The sequence below is a fragment of the Amblyomma mixtum genome, chromosome 2 (genome assembly GCF_055824585.1).
Source record: "Amblyomma mixtum isolate Tamu chromosome 2, ASM5582458v1, whole genome shotgun sequence".
Classification (NCBI taxonomy): domain Eukaryota; kingdom Metazoa; phylum Arthropoda; class Arachnida; order Ixodida; family Ixodidae; genus Amblyomma; species Amblyomma mixtum.
In genome coordinates, this window is record NC_143013.1 from 142313955 (window position 1) to 142341395 (window position 27441).

Below are 27441 nucleotides of genomic sequence, written 5' to 3' on the forward strand. Positions count from 1 at the left end.
GCAGATTGAGGCTGATAAAAAAGAAACTCAACAATCAATATTGGATACCCCAAGTCAGGCATAGGTTCGAGGAGAAAACGGGTATTTTTCGTTCATACTCTGTTCTAGAATTCTTTTTCTGTAAAGTACAAACGTTTGTTGCATCATTTTTTGCCCTTAAAATCGGCGTTCCAATGCCTCTTATAAATATTGAATCAATGTGAACTCTATACACTACTCAGGACAGACAAGCGTTATTTAGCTTCCACAGCGGACAGGTATACGAAAGCCATGCTTAGTAAAGTGCGCCAAGAGGAAAGAATAACCTCGGACACTTTGGCCTAAGGGTGAAGGCTCCCTCTGAGTGCAATACTCTAAGCAGATTCCCTTCTTTCTTCACTCCCCATGAAAAAAAAAGCTTGCACGGAAGTAATTTGTCTGGACAATTTTACATTCTTAGTTCTTTCTTCTGCTGATATGAATCAATTTATTCTGGGCGAGATGTTTAGCTTTTCTCTTCCATAGTACGTGCAATAAGTTTGTTCTTATGCGGCCGGGCGGATAGCTAAGTGGCCTTTTTGTTTTCGTACTCTGGCTGCTGCTTCTTATGCTTGCTTCTGGTGCCCCACCAGAAGCACTAATGTTTCCAATTTAGCCTCATTTCACCGGTGCCAAGTTTCTACCTCTTTTTTTTTTGAAGAACGCGCGCGGAATGCAGCTGTTGTGCGTCAATCGCGTTTACCCGGGGCATCTTGCAAGCACTTCTGACGGGAACGTACGCGATAACCGCTGTCGCTGATTAGCGTTGGATGAGAAAATGATTGCCGTTGATGGGCAAAGTGGGGTTCCTTCTCCTTCGTCTTCCATTTTTTATCCGCTACTTTGCACTATTTATCGTTCGTAGACGCACGGGGTGCTTGGAACAAAAATGTGCACAACAAAAAGGGCTTGCAGCTCGAAAACAGCACACAGGAACATGAAGGGAGACTGGCCCACTTTGTTGGGTATTGAAAGAAGTGCAGCAAGGAGGGCTAACAAACCGATATTGCTAGAGGGAAAGCCAGAAAGAAGTGTATAAGAAGTAGGAGTGAGAATTTCGAGCAGGCCGACAAAAGCAAATTAAACCTAAACTCGATTGACTAAAAGACTCGTGGAGCTGCCGGGACTGGGTACGATTATTAATGAACACATCGTAATGTTTTTAGATGTGCTTACTTTGCGGGTTATGTTATATTTGAGTACAAGCTAACCTGAATTACGAGAACCGAACGCACTCATTCGTGCCACAAAACGTGCACAAAGAAGGGGGAGCTTCAGGATCCCTGCCAAGCTTTTGTCAAGAGGACTCATCTTCGTTTGGGTAACACTTTCCTGATTGGCCGGGTTTATAAAGGGTATCACTTGTATTAGATAGAAGATCCTCTTTAGCAACCATCCTGCCGAGAGAAGATATTTAAGTTTCCGCTCCTCATCCTGACATCTTTCCCACTTCACACCCTCCTTAACCACACTGGGGTTTCTTCCTCGGATTGATGAAGTTCCTGTTTGAATGTGGCCAGTGATGAGCGCTTTGATCAGGGGAAAAGAAGTCCTCTTGTCGAAACAGGCAAGCGCCCGGAGGCCTCCCCTTCTATTGTTCACTTTGTGCTCTCAGGAAACCCATCTGCCTACTCTATATAATCGCCCTCAGTCGCGCAATTACAGACTAAACTAAACTTAATTCGTGAGGACGGCGCATTTTGAACTGATTCAAGTTGGACGAGTATTTTTCACGGAATTGTCTCCTGTAGAAAGCAATAGTTTCTAGTCGTCTGCGGAACAAACCACAGGGAGAGCAGCAGTGTTCTTACGAGGCACTCTTCATTACGCGTAATTTTTATGCGTAATGATAAACTGAACACCCGTATGCCCAGGAGCGCTGAAGTTTGGACCCACGAAACATGTCCCGAGATGGAAGCTGAGGGGCCTGTTTCCCGTATTACGTTTTAGTGCGTTGTGCGGATGCCGCGAACGTTAGGATGAAGGCGACACGCAGGCTTTTTTTACAAGATGGCGTACGATTTTGAAAGCAGTGAATTATTAGCTGAGAAAATTCTAGAGCCAGTGCGGTTTGTTAACCCTATTGTAAAAAGAGGCTCAAAATGAGTCTGCAGCTGAGGAGAATTATTAAAAAAGACACGACTCAGGGAGCTTACAGGAGCGACCGGGTTGTAGAAATAAAAAGTTGATTCACAAAGATCGAACAAAAGCCGACAGCGAGAGAGGGGAGTCTTCCCTTGGGCACGATTGTGAAAGAGGGGTGCAGGAAAGTAAACAAAGAAAAAAGCGAAGAGTAAAGGCTAAAGTCCGGCGTTGTTCCTTGGGCTAGTACTCTCACCCGGAGAGCGGGGGCGAAGCCAGCGGAGCCCTGCGGCAGCGAGATTGAACGGCCGACGGGGAATGCGCTGGGTGAGATAAGCATACGTGCGCCGGCCCACGGCTGAAAATCTCCAAAGAGGAAATCTCCCTCGACGCCGCTTTATGTTCAGACGAAAAAAAAAAACATTTTGTGAAAAAAAAAGGAATATGACTGAAAAGTGAACAGCCGCATATAGCACAACGAAGTGGTCGCGTTACTATAAAACGGAGACTGCAAGCTTATAGAAAATCCCTAAGGGACATAAACAGATAGGCTCACAATAGCGTCTGGAAACAAATAAAGAGAGTTTAGGCAAGCCCTGCGCGCGAATTCCGGCCGCGAGAATAGAAACACCGCAGGTAAAGCATGTAAACGCTGTAGCAGATAGAAGCGCAGTTTATGGGGTGGAAGGAACGCTGTGAGGCGGGAGGGATTTTTAGAAAAGAAGTGGCGTGAATGAGGGAACGTTATTAGAAATCCACGGGGGCATGACAACGGAAAGAAAAAAAGATTACATATTTTCAAAAATGCTATCGAGAGGCAAGAAAACAGGGAGCATTCTTATTTGAGGTTATGTTGTGCCCGCTATGTAATTCCGACGTGGAACTGCGCCGCGTGCGGGTTGCACTTTTTGGTTAAACCAGAGAGCGCTACGACGACGGGCAATTCGAATGATTCACCTTTCATTGCAATTTGCGTAAAGGGTTTTTCATATTGCTGGTGACGAGAATGCAAGCGTCCTGCGCAGCTCGCAGCTAAACAAATGGATAATTAGGACGCACCTGTGATAAAGGGAATGGCAACAATTGCGTGCTCTGCAATCCGTAAATCTAGAAGTACCTTGTAATAAAACAGCGCAAGGACACAGGACGAGAACGGAGAGAAGACACACACGGCGCTGAACTTGCAACTGCGTTTATTGGAAAAACACGCCGCTTTTCAAGGCAGGGTGTCAAGAGAGCGCGCGCATGCGCTTTGTCAAAAATACACTTGTCGGGTAATAAAATGTCTCGTAATTGCACGTGTGATTATCAGTGCTAACCACTGTTTAGCAACTTCATTTCCTTAGACGACAATGCTACTGAAGGCCGGCTTACACATCTGTTTCCTTTTCTCAAGATATGAAATGCCTCTGCTACTTCCCTCCTGCTCGATCGTTATGTATGAACAAGACTTCGGTGTCAACGAAAAACAAGATGCACTTACACTCGAAACTATGCTTGGCCAAGTTTCTTGAACACTTTCCCAAAGAATTTTGGTGCTCCGTTCTCTCTACGTTCTCGTCCTGTGTCCTTGCGCTGTTTTAGTACAAGATTCTTAACCAACTCGCCCAAACTGCCATTTTACTCTAGAAGTACATCTGCATTTTGGAAGGGCTTTCTTTTATAACAGAGAACACTTTCATGTTTTAGGAGAGCAAGGAGCATTAGTAGAGAAGATGTATGCGGTTACGGTGCGGAGAAAAGAGTACTGTCACGATGTTCGCGGAAGATAAATGAAACACGTAGATCAGTTGACAGTGTTGACTCGTTTCTTTGGTGTCCGATCACGCGCTCCACAATCCAACCGGCCAGTTGGAGAACTCTAAAGTTTTCTTTCGCCACATCGCACGGTGGCAGTAACGACGGTGTTTTATTCGGAGCCTCTCCAAGCAAGTATATTGTTTCAAGTATTTCCAGTGGCGTCACTAGGGTCAGCTGCACCCGGTGAGACAGTGTCACCAATTCGCGCAGTTTAGCGTGCGTTTTCATGCACCCTTACAGCGTTTGGGGGTACCAGTCTCGGTCACATAGGAGTTGCCCCCGACTCAGCGGGGAAAGCTCAGCCCGAGACCAGCTACCAAATGGCAAAGGGGCGGGTCGTTTGGTGTCCAGCTTTCGCCGGTCCCAAGCCAGAGAATGGGTCGGAGCAAAGGTTTCCAGACAAAACAAATTTTATGCAGCAAAGAGACGATGCAGAGGATTTCACAGTCGCTAGTATGAGCACATACATGGGCTTTGGAATCTCCTTCTCCTTCTCGCGCAGGGCTCGCATCTTCATTTTACAGGCGCTGAGATTTGTTTAGAGGAGCGTCGAGATCTTGCTGGTGCGGCACCGCCGCTGACGCGCGAGTGCAGATGCAGAGGGCATCGCTCAGCACACTCAAGGCTACGCCCTCTCCGTCAGCATTGGGTAGAAACTTCTCCGACATTCTAGAAAAAACGGCGACATGGGCTGACGCAATCCTCTTGGCGTCACACCGGCGAGTGATGGTGGAGAGGCCTGCAACACATACAAAGCTAGGTGCTCTCCTGGGTTTCCTTCTCCCCTGTTTTAACGGCGCGCGCTGGCGAAATCATTTCTGCGCGGCGCTGGGGTGTTTTTTTCCCAAAAATGCTCTGAATTTTGTGACAGACGGCTAGCGTGTCAACCCTTCTCTTCCCCCTTCTTGCACTCTAGTGCACTACTCCGCGTGCTCGCATGGCTGTAGAGCTGGCTACATACCACAATGCAGATAATTCAGTAAACATCAGCGTGAAAAACCTTCTTAGTGGACAGATTTCCACTCTCCTACGAAAAGAGGCAGAAAAACAAACACGTGAAATTTGCTTTGTTAACAAAAGTGCACAAAGGATGAGAGAAGCGAAACAATGTTTTCAGACAGAGGTGGATACGAAGATTGATTGTGACAATTAGCAGTGTCTAAAATAAATAAACGAATAGTCAAGGTATACGGATAATATTTGAGCATATAAAAAGTTTAAGGAAAAGAAGGAATGTTTAGACAATTAAAACTGAACCCAGCCAAGAACTTTTTGAAAAGAAACGAAGAAAGTGAATAGATACCCGAATAAATGGCTAGGAATAAGCGAATATTCAGCTCAAGCAAAGAGTGTCCGAGTATGCGAAAACGGGCGCTTTTATTGCGCACAAGACCTTCTCAAAGGTACCTAAAACCACTGAACCTGTAGTTGTACGAATGACAAACAAGAAATAAGCAACTAATCAGGACAGATTACACGGATATCATAAAACTGCAAAACTACATTTACAGCAATGACAAGGTACAAATCGTTATTAATGCAAAGCAAGCATTTTTAGAATGTCACTTTATACAAAAACGCGAGTTGTTTGATACATTGCCTGGCCCGGTATGGTACGCAAATTATACAGTTCACTCCGATCTGAGCACTGGAAGCTGCGATATGCAAGTGCACTAAACTGTGGGCTAGAAAAAAGCAGAACATTTCGAATTTTATTTCATAATTAAATTCCATACAAATAAACAAAGGAAACCTAACCAGATGCAAGAAGGATGGTTGCTGAACATGGCCTAATAAAACTTTATAGCACTAAGTAATGTTTTCAGTCAACAAGTTTAAAAGTGGTAGTTAATAAATTGAAGATGATCGCCGTAATATGGAGGCCATGTTTTTGAAGACTGTTGGTGTTGTAGCTCGTGAATTAGGCATTCGAGTAGAGGCAGTTTCGAGTATCATTCCTGATGTGCTCATTGTATAAAACTTCCGCACCTTGAGGAAGCCCCACACGGTGACATCTGAGAAAAAAGGCGCATGTCGCCAGCAATATGGCCCAGATAAATTAGACATGATTCGAAAAATTCGGGAGACATGTATTCTCGAAATATTAAGAGTAATGAAACACAGTTCCACCACCACGATCCGGAGTCTAAAAACTGTCCATACAATAGAACCACAAAGATCATTAACTATAAGGAACTTCGTGCCCAAATTTCAGCGGGAAATATTATGGGAAAATTTCTGGATAGAGGGGGGGGGGGGGGGGTGATCACTACAATTCATGCAACAGAACGCGATAGGGCTTCAGCGCTATATTTCCGTCATGCAGGCATTACGTGAGCAATCAAAGTGAAGTGCCGTACGAGGTTGTTGACAAGCAGGGTTGCCGTTGGGAATTTTTCAAAAAGAGCCAGAACTGAAGCTAAAAGTAGCCAAAAGTAGCCCCGCCACCTGATCTTGGCGCCAAATTTGTAGCCAAGTAGAAAAGAACCATTATTATATGCAACTTTTATTAGTGAACAATAAATATTATCATTTTGAATCAACGCAAAAACACAGAGTAAATAAAGAGCACGGAATTTTGGGCCTGTTGCTGGGCCTTCAAGTATCAGATACGTTGCAAATAAATAAAAGTTCAGTCCGCGTAGTTTGTCTAGAGTAGATAGTGTTCTTGCCGGAGTAATTTTGGCACATTCTATTCAATCCCTCAGCAGGAACGTTAAACGATGATGCTGTTTTTTCTTGGAGTCGTAGCCCAAATTTGATTCGCAGAATCGCCATAAGCAAGTCCAGCTTCATTTTGTTACGGATCTCTGTTTTCGTCAAGTTCACGCAAGAGAACACGCGCTCTGCATCGGCATTAGAAATTGGAAGGGTCAAAATTTTCAGTGCTCCTTGCGCGAGGTGTTGAAAAGGGCATTCGCCGCAAGTGTCCTTGTGCGATGCCGCTGCGTGCCAGAAAGTCAAACATGATGCGCGATCAAGTGCACCGCTAATTCTCTGCTCCTGGCGTATTTGAGACTCCAGTTCGTTGGAGGAATATATGCTTCGTGGACGCGCGCGCGCATCAAGGCGACCAGGACAGCAATGAGGACATCAAAGCTTGGATATAATTGTTCTTTTCTGTTCTTGCTTGCTATTGTATATGCAATTGCAAAAAAAATATGGCTAGTAAAGGCGCCAAAATAGAAGTTCAAAGTAGCCAGAAAGTAGCCTAGGAGCCAGCGTGAAATTTTCATCGCCAGACGGGGTTGAAAAGTAGCCAATTTGGCGCAAAGTAGCCACCAACGGCAACCCTGTTGACAAGAGTCTTGATGCTACAGGACTATTCGCAAACTCATAGGTCTCGCAAATGGCGAGCTGCTATCTGAGAGTGCGGCTTCATGAATCATAACCATTAACCCTCGAGATTAACCCCTGGGTCCCAGGGATTACTTTCGCTTTCATAACACCTGGTCAACTTTTTCGGTGTGGGAAACAATGCTACGTAGTGAGTCTTCACTGAAAGGAGAAGAAACAGACTTCTTATATCAGCAAGAAGTCTCCGTCTGTTGGGAGGGAAACCCCAGGAATCATAGCGGAAGCAACCCATTGAACCCTCCACCTGCTCTGGGCTGCTCTCCCCTCACACCCCTATTGACGTCAGTGAGCACTTCTCAGCGCTGTTCCGTTAGCGCTCCTACAAAACCGTTCACAAGTACACGTTTACCGAGGAACTGCATAGTTGTCAACCTATGGTTGGTAGACAATAAATGGACCGAGAGATCTGTTTTCATGCTGCAGGTCAGTGTTTCTTGCTATTCCTTGAGGCGTGATGTGGCAACATATTTCGTCTTATATTCTGATTGAGCATCTGAAAGAAACAATTTGGTGCGTGCTCTCGACGTTTTATGTTTTTGTGTAGAACTGAACTCACTTAACTCACATTCACAAAACTCTCGCCGAAATAGTAACAGAACAAGGCACTGTTCAGAGGGTCACTTCATATTTTTCTTTCAGTCGAAAGCCTCCTTTCTTGGTTTCTCGAGGTCAACCGGCAGCAATTTTCGTCTCATACATCTTATGCGAGAACTGACTAAAAAGGAATAAGGCGACAGTTTTTTGGGGGGGTCCTGTTTTATGTGCCACAGCCATTAGACGTTTTCAGACAATCTAGAGCGATTTTCTGTTAGTCTTGGCAAGTAATTTCATAAATGTGATATATTTAGTCGCCACAAGGACTTGTACATGAAAAGTAAATGGGTAGGTACTAAGAAAATATTGACATGGGGCGAATTTGGGAAATACTCTGAGGCCTTCAACAGCAGCTTACCAGCATTCCTTAACATGACACAATAGAACAGTTGTATCGTGGAAAAACTCACCCAGTAGACACAGACTTGGAGAGTAGCAAAATGGCTTGAAAAATTAAATGAGTGCAATTTGAGGGGAGGAAACAAAAATGGTACGGGTAGCATAAAGCGAGCGACAAGCGCAGTTTGAGGAATAAATACGGGATAATTATATCCCTTTCACAATCAAGAAAAACAAATGCAAAATTATAGAGCTTGTAATGAGGTGAACACATGCCCAAGATACTTTAGCCAACGGCATTGATTCCAAAAGAAGGCAAGCGCAGCAGAGCATTGCAGAGAGTCGGGTAGGTAGATGCGATAAGCAAATTTGTTAAGATCAAGTTTGAACGAGTTGAAGGTCACTGACCATGTCAAGGTTACAATTCGAAATCTACCACGTTTGTAGCAAAATTAAATGGTTTTCCACTCACTAATGATGAAATTAGAGCCTTTTTATGTAACGTCACTCTTGACCAGTGTACCAGTTGACCTGGCTGTCACATTGTGCGAAGAAGCCATGCAGAAAGGTAAGAGTTTTCTCAACCGAACAACGTTTGACATTCGAAAACTCTGTGATCTACTTCGGTATAGCCTCGGCAACACATACTTCTCGTAAGGCGGTAGCTTCTTCAGGCAGACGCACGGTAAAGCCTTGGAGGCTTACATTTCAGCCAAAGCAGCCTACTTGGTGCTGGAATCACAGGAAGCAAAAGCATTTCGAACATTTTAACCGGAACCTGACATCTTCTGCCGGTACGGACGTATAGATATAGCTACGTACGTACGCTTCTGCGTCACCCAAAAGCGGGAATCGCAGCGATCCTTGGATAGCCTGAATTCCGAAAAGCGGCACACTCAGCTCCCAGATGAAATGTAGGACCATTGTTTCTCTTTCTGGAAGTACTGGCTCGTTGATCTACAAACGGTCTCAGCTTGACAGTCTACCGGAAGCCTACTCAAACCGGCCGCTATCCGCATTTTTTTTATTTTAACCATCCCAGCACTCACAATTCTCAATTGTGCGGTCCGTGATTACATGTGCACGCGTGTATGCGCTGATGAATATGATGAGCAACACGGGCCAAGAATGGTCTTCCGCGAGCTTGCCGGCAACGGATACTCAAGGCGTTTTTTGCTACGAGCCGAGAAACGGCCGGAGCGGGACTGTAGCCGAGCGACGGCGCTGCTTCCTTTGGCGCTGGCAGCTGCTCCACGGCTGCGATTGTAAACTGTCTGACGTAAGCCTGCGCCCTCGCTTAGCATGACAAGCACTCCAAAGCAGCGATGCTGCTCGCAGCACATACGATACTCGGGTAAAGTTTTCTGTGGCTATGCCGTGGAAGCTACGAGGGCGCGCCTCCAGCTTCATCGCATGTCTCTCTCCCTCGCGAGTGCGTGATAAGAGCTCGCGTCTGAAAGCCTTGCACCGCACCCTCGTAGCTTCTATTCCATAGTCACAGAAATCTGTCCCCGAGTATATCTACCTACTTCTTATCATTCAAGGAAGGAGGGCCAAAGCAGGGTAACTTTCTGGCAGCATTTGCGGTTTCTGCAAGCTTCGATAAATTTTTGAACTGCTTTGTAGGTTTGCTGGTATCGACTGACTTGCTTCACTGTTGGCCCTGAAGATTCTGCGTCCAATATCAAGCTGCTTCCTGGAATTGACTGCCCCTCATCTACGCCTGGGCAACCATATCGTCAAGTGCTTCATTTCATCGATGAATACGCCCCCTGTCCCAACATAAATCCCAGCTGTATAAGGATCCGTCTCCGGCTTTTGATCACTTTCTGGCAGCATTTGCGTTTTCTGCAAGCTTCGCTAAATCTTTGAACTGCTTTACAGGTTAGTTGAATTCAATTTTCTCTGTTATTCGCCTCTTTTTTCTTGCCGCAAGTGCTGCCAGCTGCGGTTGTACTTTTTGTTGCGTGTCAAACCCGTTTGCAATGCCGACGAATGTCGAACTCGGAAAAAGAGTTGAAGAATTAGAATTGTTACTCAAGGGAAAACTTGAGGAAGTGGTGACCGAGATCGCTGTAGAAGTTCTTTCGAAACTGTAAGCTCCTGATGGAGACGACAGTGCTTCATTGCTGAGCAGTGTTGAATTTATCAATCAGGAATTTGAGGCAATGAAAGCAAATGAGTCTGAGCTTATTGCTGCCAACAAGCTGTTGGCAGATGAAAATGAAAACCTGCACAAGAGGGTTGCAGAACTCGAACAGTACTCAAGGATCAACAATGTTGAAATTAAGGGAGTTCCTGTGACTAAAGGCGAGGATGTTAAAAAAGTGTTGGAGAGCATTGGTGATGCCATTGAGCGTCCTGTCGACTCTGCTGACTTTGACATAGTCCACCGTGTAGCCACCAGAAACAAAAATGAAAAACAATCATTGCTCGGTTTGTGTGTCGGCAAAAAAAAAACGAATTCCTGAGCAAGGCACGTAAAGCTCGCCCCACAACGGACCAAATTGGCTTCCCTGTAACTGCACCTGCCGCAGTATTTGTGAATGAACACCTTACATTTGACAACAAGAAACTGTTTGCTATGGCTAAGCTGCTCAAGAAGGAAATGGATTGGAAGCATCTGTGGACTAACAACTGTCGCATTCTTGTGCGTAAGACTGACGACCATTATAAAAATTTCTATAGACAGTCCATAGACTGTCTATAGACTTTAGTCTATGAAGTCTATAGACTGTCTATAGACAAATCCTTTAGACTGGTCTATAGACAGTCTATAGACGATCTATAGACTTATGGCCATGCATTTCCTATAGAGCTGTCTGTAGACCGTCTATAGACACTTGTCTATACACGGACTATAGACGATCTATAGACTTATGGCCATAGACTTCCTGTAGATTACTGTCTATAGACAGTCTACAGACAAAAGTCCACTGGTCCAGTAGACATATGTCTATAGACTGTCTATAGACATTCCATAGGTGTGTGGCCTGGCAGTGCTATAGACCTTTGTCTATAGACAGTCCATAGACCGCTGTCTACTAAACTATTAGTAGACCATTATCTATAGACTGCCTATAGACTGTCCACAATCATTGAAAAAGGTCACCAGACAGAGTTCACACATGAAACAATCAATATACTTACAAATTTAGTTTATTTCCAAGCTATCCAGGCTGGGAATATGCAATACATGCACCATAAGAATGCACCACAGTAACATAAAAGTTGAAAGTAACAGTCCGGCTAGTTTCCTCAGAAGCATTCTTGTGGCCTGTTGTCTGTAGTAAATCATCCGGGCATGTTCACCTGTACAGCACAAAGGAAAAAAATAATATCAGAGGAACTGAAAAAAAAAATTCCCATGCCATCTCTACACATGGGCTTTACAATGCAAGGCATATCCTGGCTATGCCATTCTAGAAAGGCAATCTTGATCTTTTGGTTTGGTTTTATGGGGTTCAAAGACCCAAGGCGACACAGGCTACGAGACGCTAAAGTGAAAGGCTGGGGAATAATTTCGGTCACCTGTGCAGAGTACACAGGCCTTTAGCATTTTCCTTCTATTAAAATGCGACCGCCTAGGCCGGAATCGAACCTGCATCTTTCAGGTCGCCATACCAACATGATAGCCACTCAGCTATCACGTCGGCTCAATCATTTCAGTAAATACAGTACAGATTTTAAGTGTCGTCATAAAACATTGTAACAAGACCCCTAATCCCTGGTGCACTCTACTCTGAATCCAGTACTGATATTGATTTCTGTATGGCAATACTGTTACAGCGAATACTGATCTCTTTATGGCAATCCTTTTACACTATTTGTAACAGAACACTTCGAACAATTCTGCCACATATCTGCACTGACTCGCAAGGGGCTGTTAAGAATGCCACCTCCATAAAATACAGATTCAGTGCACCTTACAGAGGGATCCAAAAAGGAGAATATTGCAGCATTTATTCTTATAACCGCTATAGAAGAAGCGCTTCAGAATACCCTGCGTGAATTAAGCCTGGTACACCCGGCCAAATTTTTAACTGGCTCAGGTGTTGCATCACTAAATGCACCTTGTAAAAAAGGTGCCTTTCGGTTACACTGCTGGCATATTCATGCTGTAATTTAACGAGTGAAATGTCATTTCGTGGTTCCTTTTGTTCATATAATGTTTGAGTGCAGTACTTGCGTGTTTAGATCAACGTTATCAGAAACATTCGTCTGCCACTACGAACAGCTGAAACAGCGCCATACGCAGCAATGTATCTTGTCCATATGGCCTCATCCTCTGGGTAAAGTACCACTTCTTTCATGGCGGACAAGTCGTTTACCCAGATTAGTGCAAATGCGCCACCATAACCATTGCTGCGTATTCCGCTTTTTTCGGCTCTTCGTAGCGGCAGACGATGAATATTTCTGATAACTTTCATCTAAACATGCAAGTACTCCACTCAAACATTATATTAACAAAAAGAAACTATGAAATGCCATCTCACGCATCACATTACAACATGAATATGCCAGCAGTGTAGCCAAAAGGCACCTTTTTACAAGGTGCATTTAGCGATGCAACACCTAAGCCAGTTAAAGATTTGGCCTAGTGTACGTAAGCCGATACTCAAACGGGCACAAGCTATACAAAACCAGCAGGCAGAAGCAACCGGTTCACCACAGATTTGCGCCTATAACTTGAAGCACAAAGACGGAACAGCATACTCGTACATCTGCGCGCGCTCTTAGAAACAAGCTGGTTGCAGCGCTTCCATGTCGCTCTCATTATTCAGAAAACTAATACAGCACACAGAGGCTGCAGCTGCGCCGTTTCAAAAGCAGTCGAGAGGTTGAGACAGCAAATTACTGTCACGATAAAATACCGCCTGAAATTCACTTAGTTTTTCCTTCAAGTGCAGCTCCAACAGCGCAGTAAAGAGGTGTGTTTCTTGCATGGAGGCAGCCTAACCCAACGCTGCTAGAAAAATCAGCGAAAGCATTTAACGTGCTCAAAGTAGGAAGTATTTCAATGAAACAATTAACGCCTTCAACAGGCGCAGCTATAATAACACGAGAGCTTAATTTAATTTTAGGCGCAAATAAGCGGCGAGTCACATCGGCGCTTTCGTAACGTAGCAGTCTGAAATCAGAAACACATACTTTGCCTCTCGCGCAAATGGTATTCTAGAAATCTGTGCACGCGTGAGCGGGATTCATGAACGAACCACTCGGAACGAAATGTAAGCCACCTCTTGTCGAGCCGACCTTCACCCAGCTTTCAAAATGAAGTGCCCGCAAGCCAGCGGCGGCGGCCAACGGCTCTGATGACAGACACGGACGAATCCATACGTGTGCAACGAAGGGGAGACTGGATGGAGCTCGTGCGTTCTTCGCGGTGTTTGAGCACGCCGGGCATTCGCGCCGGCAAAGAATTTTATTCACCCATCAAACTACAAGCATTCCTCCAGCGCCGCTTGAATACAACTTTGACAAACGTCTCGCGCTCCAGTCTATAGCGTCACAAGACACCTTTGTTGAAACGTCGGCGTCCACGACGTGCACCGAGCGAGCAACCATACGTAGCAAGCAATGCACACCTCAAAAAGAACAGCACTCCATGGTCCAGACAGGCGATAACCCAAAGATAAGAAAATAAATGTAATCCACCACTGAACGAGACTGTATGTAAGTACGTTTTCGGAGGTGCAAAGTAAATTGAGCTCAAAAGGCGCTAAAAAACACACAGTTCGATTTCGGCCGTCATTCACAGGCTAAACGACATTTCTGGCCGCGCATCTACCTTGAAACACGAAAAATCTAGTAGACAGCTCGCGAGGAGCGGCTTATCATCAAGGGCATCGCACAGACTGCCTTTCCGCGCGTTAGTAAAGACAGCGGGACAGAGATAAGCGGCATTAGTCGAGAACCCGATGGCTTCCGCCTTAGAAACGAAGCTAGGACGTTTGTAACTCCGCACATAATCTGTTCTGCACAAACAGCTCTGCTTGGAGTGGTTTAGGAGACCAAATGAATAAAATATAAACGTGTAGACTTACCGTATGCGGACGATGAAGCTGGATTTTGAAGAAAACGTAATCCGCACAAAACACGCCAACGCCATTGATGCAGCCACGCACAGGGTTGTTTGCAGCCTGAATGATTTTCCGCCGTCTCGCGGTAAAATGGGTAAAACGTGAAACAGAAACCCATTTCACGGTCGTATCTTTATCGCTCGCACTCTTGCCGTGTGCAGCTTGATCTGATATCCAAGACCACAGAAGGCAATTGGTTTATAAGCTTAAATTCTTCGCTTACCCTCTAAAAATCTTATTGCTTTCGTGAAAACAGAACAGAAATCTAACTTCTTGTCGGTATACGCGCCGCATCTCCCACCGAATAGTATGTGGTACAATTCTCAAATAATAATTATAAGGTTGCATAGCATAACGTCTTTTTTGCGTGTGTTCGTGTTTAGAAAACTGATATGCGCCACATCAGCGTGTCATCGGCTCCGAAGCAACAGGTGCAAGGGTAGGAACGAAAAAATACTGGCTTTGTGATTGTTGCGTCCCAGCACTTATTCACGTGAATACAAACTGCAAAGGTAGAAATGGCAGATGTTAATCGCACAGAGGACCAGGCTGTTTGAGATTAATCTAAAGTGTTTCTAAGGGATGGGCGCTTCCTTGAATTCTCACACCCGTATTTTCCCCTTTATTTTCAGGACGTTTTAAAGAGAAATGTAGAACCTTTGATGAAATGTGTCTGATTTCAGCGCGTTGGACAGTAACGATCGAAAGATGGAATGGAATTGTGTAGAGCGATTCCTTTAAGGGACAGCGTATTTGTTCGATGTAGTACAGTTTGCGATGCGGGCGCCCTTACATCAAGAACGGCTGCCTTTCCTCGGCTTACTTGTTAGCATTAATATCTAATTGTATTGACAATATACGTCACGGTATAACGAAAAGGAGCTTGTCAACGCTCCTGAAAACAATATACAGGAGGGTGTTGTAATGGCCTTACGCAATACTTTTTAATTTCCGTAATAGCGAAGGAGGTGGGGAACTCCCGACATAGTTGCGGTCACTAGATGCAGGTCCCCTCAACATGCAGTGCAAAAATGAATTGGCATTGTTCTGGACTTAGTCGAAAGTCAGTGTATCGAACATTGTTAGATAAAATTACGATTGTTATAGACTGGTCTATATGCAGTAGACTATCTATAGTGTACAGTCTATACACGAAAGGAAATTGAGGTAGTTGTAGACTGTAGTTTATAGAGAGTCTATAGACCGTCTATAGACAAAAGGAAATTGAAGCAGCTTTATACCTTGATCTATAGAGAGTCTATAGACCGTCTATAGACGAAAGGATATTGTGGCAGCTATAGACCTTAGTCTACAGACCGTGTATAGACGAAAGGAAATTGAAGCAGTTATAGACTTTAGTCTATAGAGAGTCTATAGACAAAAGAAAATTGAGGCAGCTATAGACCTTAGTCTATAGCGAGTCTATAGACCGTCTATAGACGAAAGGAAACTGAAGCAGTTATAGACTTTAGTCTATAGACAGTCTATAGAAAAAGGAAATTGAGGCAGCTATAGACCTTAGTCTACAGGGAGTCTATAGACCGTCTATAGACAAAAGGAAATTGAAGCAATTATAGACTTTAGTCTATAGACAGTCTATAGACAAAAGGAAATTGAGGCGGCTATAGACCTTAGTCTATAGCTCATTTTGGGTGGAAAAAACAGCGCAAAAGGGACGGAAGACAAAGATGAAGAAAACCACACGGACGAGCGCTGGCTCACAACTATTTTTTATTCAGAAAAAACAGACATTTATAGTTAAAAAGTCACATGACCTGACGTCACTCGCGCACATGCCCAGACTAACAACAGTCTAAGAACTATATCATGAGTCAAGATTAAAACCTTACAACGCGATTTCAGAACACTGTGATTAACCGAAAAAACACGAGACAGCCAGAAACAAAAAAACAAAGCCACTAAAAAACAAAGCACAAATCACGTGTTGTCAAGAAATGAGACCTCCTTATCGACCATCAATAAGGAAGGCTGGCTGACGCATTCACCCCGTCTTTTCCGAATATGATATGCCTCAATGAGCTCACTTGTCGTCTTATCTCTATGGCGGAATAAAATACGTGTGTGCGCGACTAAAGGTCCGCATACTTTTTTATTTTCCAGCTTGCAAGCTTTTCAGTGCTCTTTTAGATGCGAATAGTTTGAATCTGATAGTGAACGAAGATGCTCCCTAAGTCGAATATTTATACATCGGCCGGTCTGTCCTATATATACTTTTTTACATGAAAGAGGAAGTTCATACACAACTGAACATGCGCACTCTACACACCTTGATCTATGGGAAACCAAACAACGAAATGGGCTAATTCTTGATATATTGTCATGGCGGTTCCCTATCATGCGACAAAGCCCCCCCAACTTGTGTGGCGCAGAAAACACCACATTCACGTCAAATCTGCCCGCCACCTTTTTTAGATTATGAGCCGTTCGGTGCATATACGGAATAACAGCAAATTTTTTTCCGGTTCTGTCCAATTTTTTATTCAAGAAATCTTTTCGCACTGCCCTCACCAGCTTCTCGCAAGTTGCTGAAATCACCCCCTGTGGAAACCCTGCGGCTTCTAATCTACTTACTTGTAACATCAGACTGTCGGCTATGCAGTGATGGCATGAATTTGTGAGGCTTGAACGTAAGGTAGTCATTGCAATTCCATTCTTTACTAGCTTTGAGTGCCCTGAGGTAAAACTTAACACCGGTTTTTGGGATCGGGGTGAATGCATCCAGCAGATGTTCCCTAAAAAACAACTTCAAACTTAAAAACTGCAGTGCATTTTCTGACGGCAACTCGAAAGTGAAGGACAGTCCTTTACCACATTCTTGAAAAACCTTTAGAATGTCATTCACTCTTGTATTGAAACTGTCCCTGTCTACTAAAACTAAAAAATCATCAACATATCTTGAGATATGCATTGCAAGACCCCCAATTTTGTTTTTTATTTCCTTGTCTACCTGGGCAAGATAAATGCTGCTTAGGGCTGGAGCAACCTTCGAACCTATGCATATGCCCTTTCTTTGAACATATACATCTCCTCGCCATAGTTCGCCATATATGCATAGGCTCCTCGCCATATATGCATAGGTTCGAAGGTTGCTCCAGCCCTAAGCAGCATTTATCTTGCCCAGGTAGACAAGGAAATAAAAAACAAAATTGGGGGCCTTGCAATGCATATCTCAAGATTTGTTGATGATTTTTTAGTTTTAGTAGACAGGGACAGTTTCAATACAAGAGTGAATGACATTCTAAAGCTTTTTCAAGAATGTGGTAAAGGACTGTCCTTCACTTTCGAGTTGCCGTCAGAAAATGCACTGCAGTTTTTAAGTTTGAAGTTGTTTTTTAGGGAAGAGCACATCTGCTGGATGCATTCGCCCCGATCCCAAAAACCGGTGTTAAGTTTTACCTCAGGGAACTCAAAGCTAGTAAAGAATGGAATTGCAATGACTACCTTACGTTCAAGCCTCACAAATTCATGCCATCACTGCATAGCCGACAGTCTGATGTTACAAGTAAGTAGATTAGAAGCCGCAGGGTTTCCATAGAGGGTGATTTCAGCAACTTGCGAGAAGCTGGTGAGGGCAGTGCGAAAAGATTTCTTGAATACAAAATTGGACAGAACCGGAAAAAAATTTGCTGTTATTCCGTATATGCACCGAACGGCTCATAATCTAAAGAAGGTGGCGGGCAGATTTGACGTGAATGTGGTGTTTTCTGCGCCACACAAGTTGGGGGGGGGGGGGGCTTTGTCGCATGATAGGGAGCCGCCATGACAATATATCAAGAATTAGCCCATTTCGTTGTTTGGTTTCCCATAGATCAAGGTGTGTAGAGTGCGCATGTTCAGTTGTGTATGAACTTCCTCTTTCATGTAAAAAAGTATATATAGGACAGACCGGCCGATGTATAAATATTCGACTTAGGGAGCATCTTCGTTCACTATCAGATTCAAACTATTCGCATCTAACAGAGCACTGCAAAGCTTGCAAGCTTGAAAATAAAAAAAGTATGCAGACCTTTAGTCGCGCACACACGTATTTTATTCCGCCACAGAGATAAGACGACAAGGGAGCTCATTGAGGCATATCATATTCGGAAAAGACGGGTGAATGCGTCAGTCAGCCTTCCTTATTGATGGTCGATAAGGAGGTCTCATTTCTTGACAACACGTGATTTGTGCTTTGTTTTTTAGTGTTTTTTTTGTTTTTTAGTGGCTTTGTTTTTTTGTTTCTGGCTGTCTCGTGTTTTTTCGGTTAATCACAGTGTTCTGAAATCACGTTGTAAGGTTTTAATCTTGACTCATGATATAGTTCTTAGACTGTTGTTAGTCTGGGCATGTGCGCGAGTGACGTCAGGTCATGTGACTTTTTAACTATAAATGTCTGTTTTTTCTGAATAAAAAATAGTTGTGAGTCAGCGCTCGTCCGTGTGGTTTCCTTCATCTTTGTCTTCCGTCCCTTTTGCGCTGTTTTTTCCACCCAAAATGAACGTATACCAACTCGCCCAACTTTCCATTCTACTTACTCTATAGCGAGTCTATAGACCGTCTATAGACGAAAGGAAATTGAAGCAATTATAGACTTTAGTCTATAGACAGTCTATAGACAAAAGGAAATTGAGGCGGCTATAGACCTTAGGATATAGCGAGTCTATAGACCGTCTATAGACGAAAGGAAATGGAGGTAGTTATAGACTTCAGTCTATAGCGAGTCTATATACCGTCTATGACAAAAGTAAATTGAGCCAGCTATAGACTTTAGTCTATAAAGTGTCTATAGACAGTCTATAGACAAAAGGAAACTTGAGCCAGCTATAGACTTTAGTCTATAAAGTGTCTATAGACTGTCTATAGACAAAAGGAAATTGAGGTAGCTATAGACCTTAGTCTATAGAGAGTCTATAGACGAAAGGAAATTGAGGCAGCTATAGACCTTAGTCTATAGAGGGTCTATAGACAGTCTATAGACTAAAGGAAATTGAGGCGGCTATAGACCTTAGTTTATAGAGAGTCTATAGACCGTCTATAGACAAAAGGAAATTGAAGCAGCTACAGACTTTAGTCCATATATTTTCTATAGACTGTCTATAGACAAAAGGAAAAGTCTATAGGATGGCTATAGAGTCTATAAAAAGTCTATAGAAAGTCTATAGACCATTTTTATAAGGGGAAAGCACGGTCTTTCGCATAAGTTCGGAAGCAGACCTGCAGATCTTCCGCAGCAGTTCGGAAACAAACCCTTAGGTATCGACCTAGTTTTGCCACTGCATGGCTTCTGTCTCAGTTGAATCCCCCTTTAGCATTGCACTATCTCCTGATAACCTTCAACATATCTTTGCGAATAGTACTCACTCTCTTATCCATTTCAACGCACACAGCCTCAGGAAAAACCATGAATCTATCGATAACTTTATCACTTCACTTCGACACTCGTTTTCTTTCATCTTCATTTCTGAAACTTGGCTTCCCAGTTCTGACGGCAACCTGTTTGGTTTTACATCATATATACCAGAATACTGCAATCGCCTATCCAGCAGCTATGGGGTTGCTGCAATTTTTATTTCCCCAGAAATTTCATACCACCGTAGGTCAGATCTCGCTCTGAATGCAACGCATTGCGAGTCAGTTTGGATTGAAGCCAATCATTCACTCTTTTCCGTTGACTGCCGTAAGCTGGTACTCGGCTGTATCTATCGTTCCCCGTCATCATCAATCCCTGAGTTCCTGTTAGTGCTAGATGCCGCATTAAATAAACTATCTTTCGGAAACAAGAATGTTTTAATTGTAGGAGACATTAATATTAACCTTTTAGATACGGAAAACTCTTATGTTGTTTCCTATATTGACTGTTTAAGTGGTTTCGTACGAATGTATCATAAATGCTGCAACCATATGTGCCTCCAGTGGATCTTCCTCGTTAATAGACCATGCTCTTACCAATATTTCGCCCTCACCCTACTCAGGGGTCATCGAACTCGACATTACAGATCCTTTTCCTATTTTCATTACGCACGGCGAAGTTTCCCGTCCTTCGCGTTCAGTTTTCTACACTTCCAGGTTCAATAGAAAGAATTTATTAGTGCTATCAGTGGTACTGACTGGTCTCCCTGCTTTTCATCGAACGATTCGGAGCGAGCAATGAAATGTTTTTGCCGTCTTTTTTCAATCTGCATATCTCAGAGTACAACATCAGTACAGAGTCGAAAGAATTACAAATTTCCCCACAATCCATGGCTGACAGACAGTTTATTAAGCTGTATGCGACGCAAAGAAAATTTATACAAAAAAACCAAGAAGCAGCCTTTTAATGTTTCTTTAGCTGCACGCTACAAAAACTACGCTGCTGTGCTAAATGATTTACTGAAACATACGAGAAAATCTTACTATGAGCATGAAATACATAAAAATGAAAACGACACTAAAAAGCAAAGGAAACTTTTCAGTGACTTCCTCAAATTACAAAAAGCAAACAGCCCCCTTAGTGATATTAATTTCAATGGTACAGTCTTCTCTGATCCATACGACATTGCAAATGCCTTTAGTGACTTCCTTTCTGCGCCTCATAATAGTCGTTCACTTAGTTCAGAGATAAACATAAAGCGCTCAAAACAATCTTTTTTTCTTTTTCCTGTTTCCCCTCCTGAAATCGAACTCCTGATTACTTGCCTCAAGGACACTAGCCCTGGATTAGATAAGATATCCTCTTGGCACCTTAAACTTGTAGCAAATCTGATCTCTGAACCACTTTGTCATGTTACTAGTCTCATTCTAAAACAGGTGTTTTTCCTGCTTGCCTCAAAACAGCTAAGGTAATCCCAGTGTTTAAGAAAACAGACAGACGATTAATTTCTAACTGTCGACCTATATCTATTTTATCTTCTCTCAGTAAGATCATCGAGAAATTGATAGTTGAACGCTTAAACAATTAGCCGAAAACGTAATCCTGTCCTCTTCTCCTATAAAATCTCGCACGTCACGGTAGAATTAGCTAAGACTTACAAATACCTCGGAGTAACATTGTCTAATGATCTAACCTGGAACGCGCATGTCACTAAAATCATATCATCCGCGAACAGAAGCCTTGGATTCTTGAAACGACATCTACGTCATGCGCCACACAACCTAAAATTACTTGCCTACAAATCACTTGTCCGTTCTAAATTAGAATACGCCTCTGCTATTTGGAGCCCTAACCAAAATTATCTAATAAAATCCCTAGAGCCAGTACAAAATCGAGCCACAAGATTCATACATTCGTGCTATTCATATTTATTTATTTATTTATTTACCCTAAAGACCCAGAAGAGGGCATTACATAGGGGGGGAATGAATAAAAGAAAGCACACATAACAAATCAACTCATAACAAATGATGGTAAATATACAGAAGGCAGAGTTTGGGTAACATTTGGTTAAGTGCAGTATAACACATTGAAACCGCAAAATTCAACACGTTCAAACAAGTGAGTAATAATTAGGGCAAAATAAGTAACTAAAAATACAATGGCACACAAAAGAGGCTCCGGAGCTGTTCAGCACGCAAGAAATGGCAAAGCAAAAAAAGGACCGCCAAAAAGTCACGGACACGGTAAATCATCTAGCACTCTATGACGCATTTTCTGTGTTCAAAAATGTTAGTAAAGCTGTTTGAAACGATGATAATTCAGTATGGCCGACAATGCTGGATGGCAATGAGTTCCATTCATTAATTGACAAAACTAGCGGTGACTTCTGATATTTTAGTGTGCGAGCGAAAATCGGACGTACCTTATGCGCATGATCCAGGCGAGCTGAACAATGAGGTGCAGGAAAGATATGATTTCGGGAGAACGGCGTTTCGCTATAGTATAAGGTGTGAAATAATGACAACCGGGCGAACTTTCTACGTGTAGCAAGAGGTTGAAGATTCATGGCTTGCTTCATTGCTGATACACTTTGATGACGTGAGTAGGATGACAGTATGAATCTGACGGCTTTATTTTGTACTGCTTCTAGAGCATTTGTAAGAATCGCGTTGGAGGGGTTCCATATAACAGAAGCGTATTCAACAGACGACCTGATAAGCGTTGTATAAGCGCTGTGCCGTGTTTCAGCGTTCGCAAGGGGTAGACGGCGTTTCAAGAGACCAATTTTTTTAAAGGCTTTATTAGTTATGTATTCAATGTGAGCATCCCAGGTTAAGTTCTGACTGAAAAATACTCCCAGATATTTTATACACGACACGGAGTCAATTCCACTATTATTTAACCGGTAATTATTCTGTGATGTTTCTGCTACGCTAGAGAATCTTACATGCTTAGTTTTGCTGACATTAATATCCATCTGCCACGTTGAACACCATTCAGTTAGTTCTGTTAGATCTGATTGGAGAGCTAGTGCATCAGTCGGGGTGGTTATCTGCCTGTATATTACGCAGTCATCTGCGAAAAGCCGTATTGATGAAGTAATATTAGAGGCTATGTCGTTTATATAAATTAGAAAAAGTAACGGCCCTAATACTGAGCCCTGCGGGACACCGGATAATACGCGAGTGGGTTTAGAAATGAGGTTCTCAATTTTGACCGACTGGTAACGATCGGTTAGGAATTGCTCGATCCATGTAGTTGTTTTGTCGTCGAGCTGTAAATTTCGGGTCTTTAGTAGTAGGCGTTTGTGGGCAACACGGTCAAAAGCTTTTGTAAAGTCAATGAAAATGGCGTCTGTGAGATGAGACATGTGTACGGATTGATGAAGGTCAGTCACAAGCTCAAAGAGTTGTGACTGGCATGATCGGTTTTGCCGGAATCCGTGCTGGTTCTCGAGAAGTAAGTTATTTAGGTTCAGATGGTTCATGATGTGGGAAAAGAAGATATGCTCTAGTAGTTTGCAGCAGATGCAAGTAAGTGAGATAGGCCTGAAGTTGTTTGGATCGGTGTTACTTCCTGATTTGTGTACGGGAATGATGTGTGCTTGTTTCCAGTCGTCCGGGAGCTGTCCTGTATCCAGAGATTGTTGAAATATCAGCGCGAGCAAACCAGATGATTCGTGACATGTTAGTTTCAGAATCTTTGTACTGATCCCATCGGGTCCTGGGGCCTTTTTTAGTTCTAGCTTGTCGATTGCGCGGGCGACGCCATTTGTTGTGATAGTAATAGGTGCAAATTGAAACCGTATGTATGCTGGAGAAATGGGCGGTAAATTATCAGTGGGGAGTTCTTTTGTGAACATGTCACTAAAAGATTTGTTGAAGATTTCGGCGCACTCGTCTAACGGTAAGGGCGAGCCCTCTCCTGCAGTTAGTGGTAGTGAAATGTTGCTGCTTTTAGGATTTACAGTGCGCCAAAATTTTTTGGGATCACTTTTAAATAGTTTCGGAAGTGTGTCGTTATAGTATTTTTGTTTTTCTTCTTCGAGTTTTCTTTCAGTAAGCGCAGCAATTTCCTTATATTTCATCCAGTCGAGTGGTGCATTAGTTCTTGAAGCTCTTCTGTATACCCTCTTTTTTCTGTTTAAGTACCTTTAGCATTCGTTAGTGAACCAGGGATCATTTATTCGGTTTGAGATTGTGAATTTGGGAACGCATATCTTCTCAAGTTCTTTTAATTTATCACGAAATAAGCACCAGTTTTCATTCGTAGTACGTTTAGTGAAGTCGTGGCGGAAATCAGCTGCAAAGCTTGTTAGAATGCTATTCATTTTAGGTATATCTGCACGTGCGTAATCCAGTATCTCTTTGCTGATCCTTGTGTTATCAGGGCGAGGCAAGCTGAAGCGGCAGTGAATAATCTTGTGGTCGCTGATTTCCTCCAGCACAGAAGCGGACGCATGGTCAGGATGGTTGGTGAAAACTAGATCTAAGGTATTATCGCCACGTGTGGGTTCACGAACCAGCTGAGTTAGTTGATAAAGTTGCATCAGGTTGAGAAAGCAAATACATTCGGCTCGGTTATTATGATGGCTGACAGAATAATCCAACCAGTTGATCGAAGGATAGTTAAAATCTCCGCACAGGACAAGAATTGATTTGGGATGTTTAAGTGTTATCTGCTCTAAGGCTTCATTCAGGGAATCGGTAAAATAAGATGCAGAGTCAGGAGGTCTGTAAAGAACTCCTAAGATAATTTTTCTAGTTCCAACATGTGCCGAGACCCAAATCATTTCCAGTCCTGTGTCAATAGGTATAACAGTCGGGCGAAATTCCTTTTTTATTGTTATGATTACTCCTCCCCCTCGAGAACCGATCCTATCTTTACGAAAAATTTGAAACGAAGGCGGAAATGACAATTCAGAGTCGGGGATGTCGTCCGAAAGCCAGGTTTCAGTGCCGACAATGACATCCGCGGAACATGTGTAGATGAATGAATTGAGAACGTGAAGTTTCGGTATTATACTACGGAAGTTTGCCAAGAGAACCGAAACGTTATTGGTGTCCATGCGTTTGCTATGGCCGGGCGGGGGAAGTCAGTCTGAAATTTTGTTTGGTTGTTCTTCGCTTGGCTGAGAGTTGGTTTGGCTGGTTTCGGCCGAAGCTTGTTCGTCTCTTTCTGTGCTCGGTCTATTTTGGCGTATTTCTACGACACTGCTAGTAGCTGCATCATACATAAAGGTGCGCCCCCTGAAATCCAATTTGTTGAATCGTGTGCGGAAACGTTCCTTTTCGTCCCGATTTGTCTTGACGAAGTCTCGCAACTTCTTGCGCGCTAGCTGAATCTTGGGAGAGAAATCCTCCTCCAGCCATGCTGTCATTGATTCCAAGTCCTTCAGTTTGTGAGCGTTGCGCAAAGCCTCTGTTTTTGTTTTAAAGTTGAGAAATTTCACAATTAATGGTCTGTTAATTCCTGAGCGGCGCTGTCCTATACGATGAGCACGTTCGATGTCAGTGACGTTTAAATCGAGGTGGGTGGAGAAGAAATTCTTCACAATACGTTCAGATTCGGCAAAACCCTCCTGTTCTTCTTCGGGGAGGCCTTTGATGAGCAGATTGTTTCGTCTCATGCGGTTATTCATGTCGTCTACTACATCTGCCAGCTCTTCACTTGTTTTTGCGATGCCCAACTTCACCGCCTCGACATTGTTCCCAATTTCTGGGACACTTCCGATGTTCTGTTCAATGTTTTTAACCCGCGTTTTTATGCTGATTATGTCTTTTTTGATTGCAGCTAGGGTGGCTGTGGTTTCACTATGGCATTCACTGATGAGAGCTAAAACATCGTCCATCTTTGGACCAGGGTTTGCCTCGACATCCCCAGAACAAAGCAGTAACAGTGAAAAAAGAGTCAGCAGCACCACAGACGGTCTTGGGCAAAGCACGCGGATTAGTCCGGGTGCCCCTCTCCAGCCACAACCATGAATGTGATCACGACGCTGGTGAGCGAAAAACGTGCCAATGCGCGCTCGGTACGTACACACACCGATCCCCATTAAATAAAAAGCAGGGAACCAAGGGAAAGCAAATCACAGAATCACGAGTCAGTTGGGAATCAATGGCCACAGACTTATAGTTCAAAGAAACGAAATGAATAGGGAAAATTCCTACCTACGACAGCAAAAAGCACGTCTTAGTTGGTGAACAGCGTGGCCACGATTCCCGAGGCGGCGAAGGACATCATCCCTTTTTGTAGTAGAGTGGCGTTGTCTTCGATGTTACGTCACAGCTTTTATCATGCATGCGTTGTCGTTGCGTGATGTGGTGAGGGCCGTGCGGCTGCTCCTTCGACGACCAGGGTCAATCAGCAGATGGGCAGCACGGCGCGAAGCGATCGTAGTTGCGCTGCCGGCGTTCCCCAGTGCTTCTTGGTCGTTGAAGGTAAAGTGGGCGCTGCGCAGCAAGGTAGGATAGCTTCAGTTGGCTGCGCTGGGTCTCCGTAGATTTGGGTCTTCGGCGTTCACTTCCTACTTGGTCATTCAGTGTTAAGCGGAAGCTATACAGGGTGCTACAAGTGCATCACTAAGCAGCCAGCATAGCAGCTCGACACCTTCGAATGTCAGTATATCAGCACTAAAAGCAGAGGCAGGATTAACATCCCTGGCTTGTAGGCGTCGTATTACTAGTATGTGCTTGTTTCACAAATTTTAATTCAGCTCACTTCGTCGTCCTGCCTACATCAATCCGCCGGCACGCATTTCCCTCCGCATTGGTCATCCCCTTCAAGTAGCCCGGCCATGTACGCGTACAACTACATTTGCATCGTCATTCTTTCCACGCTCAGCCAAGGACTGGAACAGCCTTCCACACGACATCGCCGCAATCACCTGTCCGTCAACATTTGCGAACTGTTTAACTGCTACCTTTAACAGCGAATAATATTTGTATCTTACGTTTTTTCTTTGTTTATTTAATCTGATTTTTCAATGTAACCCACGCCTTATGTAATACCCCCATTCCTGGGGGCCTTTAAGGTAATAAAGTGAAGTGAAGTGAAGTGAAGATAAATTTAAGATAATTTCCCCCCATCAAGTTGGTGGTCGGTCTGGCAGCTCAACTAACTTAGCACTGATCTCTTTGACTGATTTTATCAAGCAAGGTATTGATAATGCCGAGTTTGTTGGTTCTGTCTTTCTAGTTTTCACAAAAGCTTTTGATGTGATTGATTACTCCATATTGCTTCAAAAACTCGAATTTTATGGAATTAAAGGTCCCGTGTCGCGACTGCTGAGAAGCTATTTACAAAATCGTCAACAAATGATCAATATTGGTGGAAGCTTTTCCGAAGCTTTTCCCAAGAGCGCCTAGTCGCGCGCTCTCGACGCATGTGTCGGAATGTGTAGAGAGGAGAGAGGAAGCGGGAGGGAAACGGGGAATAAATACGCGCGTTCGCCTCGGGCAGAACAGTTGCTGCTTGCTTACGCAACTTGCCCGGTTTAACCAGAGCTAAACCTTAGCCAATTTTTTTCCCGAGTCAGAGAAGCCCGAGCAGATATATCTTCGAAATATAATCTACGTGTCGCACTTAGCCCTTCAAAGAAGCTTCGATGCAAATTGGTATCGTGAAGGATCGCTTGCCCGACGACACATATCCTGGACTGATATACATAACTGCATGCGCTGGCAGGAACGATGTTTACATCGCCGGAACCGGCTAGATTCCAAGACGCCTGAAAGAGCATAAACGTGAGGTGGCAACTTTGCAATCAAGCATCAAACGCTACTGCTAAACACGCTGACACACATTATCATAACA